This window comes from Hordeum vulgare, chromosome 6H (genome assembly GCF_904849725.1).
Source record: "Hordeum vulgare subsp. vulgare chromosome 6H, MorexV3_pseudomolecules_assembly, whole genome shotgun sequence".
In the NCBI taxonomy this organism is placed as follows: Eukaryota; Viridiplantae; Streptophyta; class Magnoliopsida; order Poales; family Poaceae; genus Hordeum; species Hordeum vulgare.
Genome location: NC_058523.1, coordinates 281,224,642 through 281,234,728, shown reverse-complemented (window position 1 = coordinate 281,234,728; position 10,087 = coordinate 281,224,642).

Below are 10,087 nucleotides of genomic sequence, written 5' to 3'. Positions count from 1 at the left end.
CTTGACCTTGATTTGGCGCATTGAGGCGCGGTGCGTCGTGGTTCTTGTTGGGACACGGCCTGGAATAGTGTCGAGTCTGTCCACATCCAAAACAGGTAACTTGTCATGGAAGGTTGGTCTTGACTCCACTGTTTGTTCGGTGGATTGAATGCTGGCTTGGTGTTGAGTTGTTGCTGAGGGTGGTAGTTCTGGCAAAATCTTGGAGCCTTATACCGCTACTGATAACTGGGTCTTGCTGGAGCTGACTACCATGGGCGTGGCTTCGGATTACTAGGTCCTCCACTACCCATCATCTTGCGCTGACGGGTGTCGTCCATTGCACGACGCTTATCTTCCAACATAAGGGCCTTATTAACCAGATAGCAGAAGGTTCAACATTCACAAACAACTAGTTGATAGTGGAGTGCCTACTGCAGTCCTTCCATAAAGTGTTCCACTTTTGCAGCCTCAGTGTTGACGTCCTCTGGTGCATATCTTCACAGGAGGTTAAACTTCTGCAAATACTCCTTGACGATTCCAGTGCCTTGCCTTAAGGCTCGGAATTCCCGCTTCTTAATGGTCGTCATTTCGGGAGGAATGTGAGCAGCGCGGAATCCTTCCTTGAACATTGCCCAAGTGATGACTTGTCCTGCTCGCGTGATCTGGAATCCATCCCACCAAGCTCTAGTCATGCCTCCGAGACAGTGAGAAGCATAAAGGACTTTCTCGTGATCATCAGTGCACTTGACCAGCGCGAGAAGGTCTTCCATAGTACGGATCCATTCATCGGCATTACTGGCTTGACGTGAATATGGGCATTACTGGTTCAGTATTCTCCGTGAATATGGGTGGCGTAGTCCACACAAACTCAGATAGAGTAGAGCGACCGTTGTCATTCCCGTTCTGCGGCGGGTTGTTCACCAAGACTTGAGCGAGCTGCTGGATAGCGGCATTACTGGCTTGACGTTCCTCTTGGAGAGCTTGAAGGAACTGAACCATAGTCAAGATTTCTGGAGAAGGCGGTGGCGGTGGAATATCTCTTTGCTGCTGCTCGTGGTGATCTCCAGCTTGAACGTCCCCTCCGATTCCCTTCTGCTGACCTGAAGAGGCAGAACCGGGGTTGTCAAAGGTGCTGGTGCGAGTTGAAATCACCATCCTGTCAGGGGAGTAGACAGGTCAATATGCCGAATTGGCCGGAATAATAAGGGATGATGCTCTATTAAGGGGGTTTGGTGTCATGCTAGTGTGACATTTTTAAACCAAAGATTTTTGGGAAAAGCTAATGCATTAGATTTAAAAACAAGTGGTGTAGTCGCTTACAAGCTCCCTAAGGAAGAAATGCGGCTTGCATCAAAGATTCTTACACAACACTCATGGTTCGCATGAACCGATACATGAACTCACTACGCTTGGGAAGACTCATAATTGCCTAAGCCTTAATCCTAAGCGACGGGCTGCTCGGTCTCTTAGGTGGGTTCTGCGGGGTCTTGGTCTTCATCTTCATCGGTGCTTTACTCCTTTAGAGGAGTGGGATAAGGAAGTGGTCCATCATGGTGTCTCTTGGTTGGCGAAGCAGTGAGGATCTCAGTGTAGTCTTCCGCGGTCAGGCAGCGACTCTGAATAAGAGTGGCCTGAAGCGGTGGTACTCCTCCTGGGAAGCCAATGGATGATCGCCCTCTGAGTGCTCCTTCCTTCTTGACCTTGCGGGTCTTCATCTTCTCCAGGCAAAGTAGGTCCTTGACTTGGTGCAGTTCTTGGCAAATCTTCGTCGACTCCTTTATCAAAAGGTGAGTCAAAGTGTCGGAGGAGAGACTAAAGTAGGTTTGAAGCCTTAGTGGCGTCCCGTCCTCTGAAGATGGATTGAGTGTCCAACTCCCGTCAATCCCGTCCTTAATAAAAGTTAGGTGACGAGTAGCTGGCTCGTTAGCCATCTCGGGAAGGATGTCGCAGAGACGCACGAGCGCCTCTCGTGCGGCTGTCTCCACTGCCAACATCAGATCCTCTATCTGTGGTCCTTCAAATAACCAATAGGTTGGGGAGTCATTAGCCTTCACTATCACGTCCACGTGATATTCCTTGGTGTCGACGTTGACCCAGTGCTCGTGGTAGAGGAAGATGGGCGTGCGGCGTACTTGACACTTCTCGAGGCTATCTCGCAAAAGTAGGGGAAAGCCCGTCTGCAGAAGGATATCAGGTACGGCGGCCATCTACAAAGATGTAAGGGAGAGGGTTAGAAAGCTTTAGTGGGTGCATAAAATCTCAGGGGTAAATACTAGGTGCACTAATCGTCTCGGCTATCGTCCATGCTACCTAATGCTTCCTATAGTCAACCTGTCTATGATTCCAGCTCTGTGGGGACCCCGACTGACGAGTCGAGATCACCGAATGAAGATGCTCAGTGATCCCAGAGATCAATCCTCACCTAACACACAGATACTGAATATTAAGAGTCTTACATCCAAGTACCGAATTATTACATCACGTGACCAAACAGTCAAGTTCACAAGGTAGGGCCTATAAGGCCAAATCACACGAATACAACCAGTAGCGGAAACTTAGGGCTAAGCGGGTGCCCATGCCATCAGCCTACACCAACAGGCATTCTGACTGGGAAGCGTCCTAGTTCCCAGGGCCGTCTCCAAAGACGTACTCTTCTCCAAACTCCGGGCCTTCCATATCTGGTCAATTATATAACAAGTGGCAAGCCAATGAGTACTTTTGAATGAACTCGCAAACAACCCATGATATGAAATATGCAATTGAAAGGGTAACAAGTAATATGCATCTTTGGTGGATAACAACTTGGTTGTAAATAACATGATCATGGATGCAACATAAGCTAAATGTTTATTTGAAGAACAGGTTGAAGATATCAACATATCTATCAAGGGCAGAACACTCCGGGTTCACCCTATATGCCATGTCACCAAACTTGGTCATATCAACTCTTATATTAACACCATTAAACACACACACTTGGTTTATGTGGAAACGACTGGACGTAGTTTAAGCAGCACCACCCAACTGTCCTTGACCGTGGACATGGCTATTCGAATAGTTTTACATTCTGCAGAGGTAGTACGCTGGACCCACGAGATCCGGGAAACTTCCATGTCATCCACGACTCGCGGTATATAACATACCCGAGGTAAGTACCCGATCAATGCCTTTCCCCTGACGATACTAGACAAAGAGGTCCATTCGATTAGTACCCAGCCTACATGTTGTGCGTCTTACGAGCACCAACTCTGGACAGTAGCAACCATGCAGGGACAAAAGGTGTGCCTGGAACACGTAAAAATGGCATAGTCGCCCTACCTGGCACGACCCCATCATGAGAGTGACCACACATCACTCCCTCCACTAGTAATGTGGCTCTTTGCTAGCACCGACCAGAGTAATCAACAAAGCCCCATCCCATAAAGGGGAAACATGGTCGTACATGTAAGCTTGGGAAGGTCGACACATCATAAATCTATTCCCATTTCCAAAACCATATACACACAAAATTCTGAGTGCACCACTTCACCAAAACTGGCCAACCTAACTCATCATCACCCTCGGGAATTAGTGGCACCCGACGGGTTTTTCGTAAACCTTTGGTTTTATACCATCATCATACTCATGCTACTATGTTTAGATCTACTTGTCAACATGATATTAGCGTCACCCTCATAGGTGGTAGGATCATGCTCAAAATGCAAGTGCTCCGGACGAGCCATCGGTAACATCACTTCAATGATTTACCGATGCTTATGATCACATGCAACGAAAATATTTTCTCTACTAGCATGCAATATAACATGTGTTCAAAACATGGTCAAAGGGTTGTTTTCCTTGGTCAGCTAGGTATCCCGGGTCTTCGGGGTCTTCAAGTCCAACTCCTTCGTCACACGGGTTTTCTATCATCGTAATAAATAAGAAGCAAAATGTTGTTTAATTCTGATAAATCCACATTCTTATTCTAAAAATATTTGTCTCTGCTCTTAGTGATAGAATATTTTTAAAATCAATATAACACAAGCAAAACTATTCCAAATTAACCCTTTTTATTATTACAAAACAGAATAGTTGTTGCAAAAATTCATCCAAGGGTTCCGTTAAATTCTTCACATTTTTAGAAAAATAACAGTGAAAGAATTATAAATTTTCACTGGATAAATCTTTTTACAAAAAATCATTTAAAACCAGGTTTTAAATAAAAAGGAAAAAAGGCTACAACCCCGGCTTGGCTTGGCCTGGGACTGAGCCGGCCCAGAGGCCAGCCAAATAGCCTGCCAGGCGCGCGCGCTGTCAGGGTTGAACGTGACACGCGGGCCCCTGCGGTCAGTGGCTGCGGGCAGCGAGGGAGAGAGAGATGGGCAACCGACAGGTGGGGCACACCTGTCGGGGTCGTCTCCTACCTCTGGCCAGAGAGGAGGAGCACGCCGGCGTGGCTACCGACGTCCTCGGGCCCTAACGATGACAGGAATGTGTCCGGCTCGTCGTCGCCTACCTGCTGGTGGTCGAGTCGACGACGGAGGGGCTCTGGTTCACTGGCGACCAGATTGCCACGGCGGAGGGGTTTCGGGTGAAGGTGGAGGTGATAGCTACGGGCACGGATTCGCTCTGGGAAGAGAGGGGAAAGCTTCCTGGGGTCACGGGGAGTGTTTTGGTGGGCAGAGGGACGCGAGAGTCGACGTGTAACCAGAGGTAGACTGGAGCTCCGAGGCGGAGGGGCCTCGATCAATCTCGAGCACTAGGGCTCTACTTGATGTCTTAGTGAGGTTGAGTGAGGGGTTCTCGAGCGAGGGGAGGGTCTATTTATAGGCCCGCGATGGTGAGCCAACTCGGGAGCGCCGGTGATCCACCGTGGCATGCATGGGGGTGCAGAGAGAGGCTGTGGTCGAAACCACGGTCTCTGGACGTGGTTTTGGACCTCCAGGACTCACTGCGAGAGAGAGGGAGAGAGGAGATGCGAGCTATCGTGGCCGCGCTCTTCTGGCGCTTCTAGTGCACGTGGGCACACGTCGCACCGGCTCTTAGTGACGGGGGTTAACCCCGGGGTAGGCTCATCAAGCCTACTCCTTTGCCTTCTACCTTGAAGGAAAACCATGACTCATTCTATGCGGCCCAATCCCCCTGGCCGGCTAGGAAGCTCCTGCCGGCTAGGTGCGAGACGGCCGAATCTCCCTGGTCGTCTAGGAAGCTCCTGTCGGCTAGGAGCGAGACGGCTACCTCCTTTTGGTCGTCTAAGAAACGCCGGCCGGTTAGAGGCGAGACGGTCGTTCCCAGGCCGGCTAGTGAGGCGGCTAGCCGGCTAGGGACCTCAAATCACATCAGATCGTAGGTCATCACGATACCCTACGATTAAAGGTGAATACGCGTTAGCCAAGGTACAGGATTGGAGCGCACGATAGGTAAATTGTCAGCGACCATGCTGCTGACCTACTCCGTCTCCGATCCATCATCCTACACAGTGTTGGCCCATCAAACTCCCACTCCATTACCACACTCGGCGTGGGAATAGTGGAGATGGCCGTACTAGCAACCCATGATGAATCTCACTAGACGACGCCGGACGTACAACATGTGTCCCGCGTCGGCTCTACGCGAGAGCCTCATTGGCTAGCCGGCGGGCCCCATAACCATATGGGACCTCACAGCTAGTGGGCCCATCCAGCGACAAGACAAGACCATTGTGGACCCCCTGGCCAGCCGGCGAGGCTGTCTGCCCGGTCCCACTCATGTACTTTTATCCTTATTGTAGGTCGGTGGGTTCGTCTATAAAACCCCCCGACCCCCCTCGATGCAGAAGGTCGGCCAATCCTTCACGCACACACTCATACAGGAGAGGTAGACGCGAGCCGGCTGCTCCTTCTTCCTCCTCCGTAGAACAACTCCAGGAGCACATTGTAGCCTCATTGGTGCATCATATATTCGGGCAGGATTAGAGGTGTTATCTACACAGAGAGCACCGAACCTGGGTACATCGTGTGTTCCATGCTTGTACCAACCCCGTCCCCAGCGCCCGTCGATGTCGCTTCAATTCCCACCATCTTTAGCCGACCCCTGGCATATGTTGTGAGTAAACACCGACATTTGGTGCCCACCTTGGGGCCATCCGCGGCATCGGCCGGATTTCCACGCTAGGCAGGGCCCTTCGCCAACACCGTAGGATGCTTCACGTCCGGACCGATCAGCATGCCCGTGGAGCCTGCCCTTGAGGAGGCTTATGCGATGTTGATCGACGTCCCAGTCCATCTCATGGATTCTGATGGGGAGTCTGGCAACGTGTCACTCCCCAACGTGGTCATCGCCGTTGTCGCGAACCTCGGCGTTCTCTTCAGCGACTTGTGCCTCTACGATGGACCTCGCTACCTCGGTGAGGACAGCGACATTGACGCGTTATGCGCCAGCTTCAGTAGGCTCTCCCTCGGGGAGACGCCTCCGCTTGATGAGTACCCCAGCGAGGTGCTCGTCATCGACGATCCACCATCATCTGCGGGGTGTCTTGCCCCACATCACGTCGCCGTCCTCTCCAACCTCATGGAGGTGATGGTCATTGGCACTGGCACCAGCAAGACTCACGGCAAGGCGTCAGCAAATGCGGCTGATCCCGCTGCATGATCAGCCGACACGCTTCATGCCGCCCTTGTCGGCTTGAAGACGCCCATTGCCACCTCCGCAAACCCCACCGACGTGCAGGCTTCGCTCGAGGAGGCTCGCAGGTAGATCTTGGAGGAGGGCATTGTCATCACTCCGGAGAAACACCGGATGGAGGCCGCGCAGCGCGAATATAACTCCGCTTATGGCCTCACTCCGGCTGCTGATGGTCCTAGCCAGCTCGGCACGGTCTGTGGCCGCAGCCGGGTCATTGCCAATATCCTAGGTGGAAAGCAGCCCATCTACGATACCCCCGCGGCCAACTTACTGGCTGCTCGGGCGGCCATGGCAGAAATGCCAAGTTTGGAGGGCGAGGAGCGCGTCCTTCAGGAGAAGCGGGTCAAGGATCTCCTTGACGCCGCAAATGACCAACAGTCACTTCTTGACCCTGGTGAGGCACAATCAGAGTCTCCGGGAGCCGATCCCGGACACGTGGCAGCCCCAGCGGTCGTCATCATGCCAAGGGCTCTTCCTCACATCGCACTTCCGACCAGAAGGGCGAGTGCAGCCAAGACAAGCGTTATGTGCGCCAAAGCGAGCCATCTTCAAGCCGGCGTCGCAGAGATGGTGGCGACGAGGGGGATTTGGTGCGTGAGGTTCCTCCTCCGAAGTACCGGGAGGGGCCAACGCAACAAGCTCCCAGGACACCCTTCCGATCACGGCCCGGATTGGCCCTCGCGTCCCACGCAGCACAACGATGCTCGCAGACGCCTCAACCTCCTGGCGTAGTCGTCTCTCCTAGAAGAGGACGGCCCCATCGGTCCGGCGTGCTTCGGCCCTCGAATCCAAGGGGAGCCGTTTCCCAGAGGCTTCACTCTCCCTCGGGACACCCCCAAGTACAACGGCACAGCTAAGCCAGAAGACTGGCTGATCGACTACACCACCGCAGTCGGCATCGCTCGGGCAACAAACGCGTAGCCGTCCGCTACGTGCCTCTCATGCTGGTCGGCTCGGCCAGGACATGGCTTAACAGCCTTCGAGCCTGCAGCATCAACTCTTGGGTTGACTTCGAGGAGGAGTTCGTGTGCAACTTCACTGACACCTAGAAGCGCCCTGGCCGGCATCGCGAGATGGCCATGTGCGTCCAGAGGCCCGACGAACCCCTTTGCGACTACATCACGCGTTGGACAGAGCTGCACAACTCCTGCGAAGGAGTGCATGAGGTACAGGCCATTCAATACTTCATTGACGGCTACCGAGACGACACTCTACTCAAGCACAAGCTCATGTGCTCCGAGCCCACCTCTCTGGCAGTGCTCATGGCCAAGGCGGACAAGTACGCCACGGCCGACTCCGCGATGAGGGTCAAGGTCACCGCCTCGGACAAGATTGTCCCCATGTCGACTACTCCCAAGCCGGCTGGCGACAACCGAGGCGGCCAGAACAACAAGCGCAAGGCGGATCAACTCGATTCACGCTCCGCAAGCAAGCAGGTGGCTAGCATGGAGGAAGACGCACCGGCTACTCAAGCCGGCTCTCAGCGGCAGCGGACCGGCAAAAACAGCTGGCAGCCCAAGCTCACCTTTGAGCAAATGCTCGATGCGCCATGCAAGATGCATATTGGGCGGAGCCGGCCACTCAAACCCTCCGATAGTGTAGCTTTGCACAGCGACTGTCGCGAGGAGAGGGTCTGCTGGCTCCCCCAGGGGTAGCTGTTGCACCTCGTGCTCCGGCTCCTGGGTCGGCTCCGGCTCCACCACCTCCGCCTCACATCGACGGCTGTCTCCATGATGATTACCCCCATCAAGACGGAGCTTACATCGTCTTCACTAGCGAAGGTGATGACAAGCACAGCGAGCAACAACGCCGGCGTGAGGTGAACACCACGGTCCCCCGGTTCCCCAATTCATGCATTGGTCTGAAAAGCCAATTTCATGGAGCTGGGCTGACCATCCTGCGCTGTTGCCAAACCCTGGCTCATATGCGCTCGTCCTCGACCCCACTTTCGCCTCCAAGAGGCTCAACTGTCGGTTCTCCCGGGTGTTGGTCGACGGCGACAGCAGCATAAACATCCTCTACCGTGACACTTTGCTCAAGCTTGGGCTATAGGAGAAGGACCTCCAGCCGACCAGCACTGTCTTCCACGACATCGTGCCGGGATAGTCCTGCTCGTCGATCGGCAAAATCTAGTTGGATGTCCTTTTCGGTGACAAGGCGCACTTCTGCCGACAGCCAATATGGTTTGAGGTGGCGGATCTCAACAGCCCATAGCACGCGCTGTTGGGCAGGCCGGCTCTGGCTAAATTCATGGCCATCCCCACTACGCCTACCTCAAGATGAAGATGCCGAGTCCAAAGGGCATCATCACCATTGCCGGCGACTACAAGAAGTCGCTCAAGTGTGCACAAGACAGCAGCCGTCTTGCCGATGCCATCGTGATTGCTGAGGAGAAAAGGCTGATCGACCGGCTTGTGGCTCAAGCTACCGAGCAGCCGGCGATCCCTACTCCACCATCCCAGTCGGCCGGCGAGGGCTCATTCAAGCCGGCCAAAGCAACCAAGCAAGTACCACTCGACCCTGCGAACTCCAAGCAGTGCGTCACCATAGGTGCTAATCTCAGCACCATATAGGAAGGCGAGCTCGTCGACTTCATCCATGAGAATTGGGACATCTTTGCATGGTCTCCAAAAGACATGCCAGGGGTTCCAAGAAAGTACGCCAAGCACAAGCTTCATGTGCGGTGGGATGCCAAGCCGGTGAAACAACCCTTGTGCCGCTTCGCCGTGGGGAAGCGGCGCACAATTGGAGAAGAAATCGCCCGGCTGCTCGCAGCCGGCTTCATAATGGAGGTTTTCCACCCGGGTTGGTTCGCCAATCCAGTCCTGGTGCTGAAGAGGAACAACACATGGCGAATGTGTATCGACTACACGATCCTGACTAAGGCGTGCCCGAAAGACCCTTTCACCTTGCCTAGGATAGATCAAGTCATCGACTCCACAGCCGACTGCGAACTGATGTCCTTTTTGGACGACTATTCTGGCTACCATCAGATCAAGCTGGATCCGGCAGATCGACTAAAGACCTCCTTCATCACGCCCTTCGGGGCCTACTGCTACACCACCATGACGTTCGGTCTGAAGAACGTTGGTGCCATGTTTCAGCGCTGCATGTAGAAATGCCTCATATGCCACAGATCAGCAGAAACAACCACGTCTATGTGGATGACATCGTCGTCAAGACCAAGCAGCACTTCAGTCTCCTTGAAGACTTGCGGGAGACATTCGCCAATCTGCGCGAGTACAAGATCCGTCTCAACCCGGAGAAATGCGTCTTCGGGGTTCCAGGTGGCAAGCTCTTGGGGTTCTTCGTGTCCGCTCGTGGCATCGAAGCGAACCCTGAGAAGATCGGAACCATCAAGCGGATGGTGAAGCCGGCTCGAATCCTTGACATCTAGAAGTTCGCCGGCTGCCTGGCGTCCCATAGCCGGTTCATCAGCCGGCTGGGTGAGAAGGCGCTTCAACTC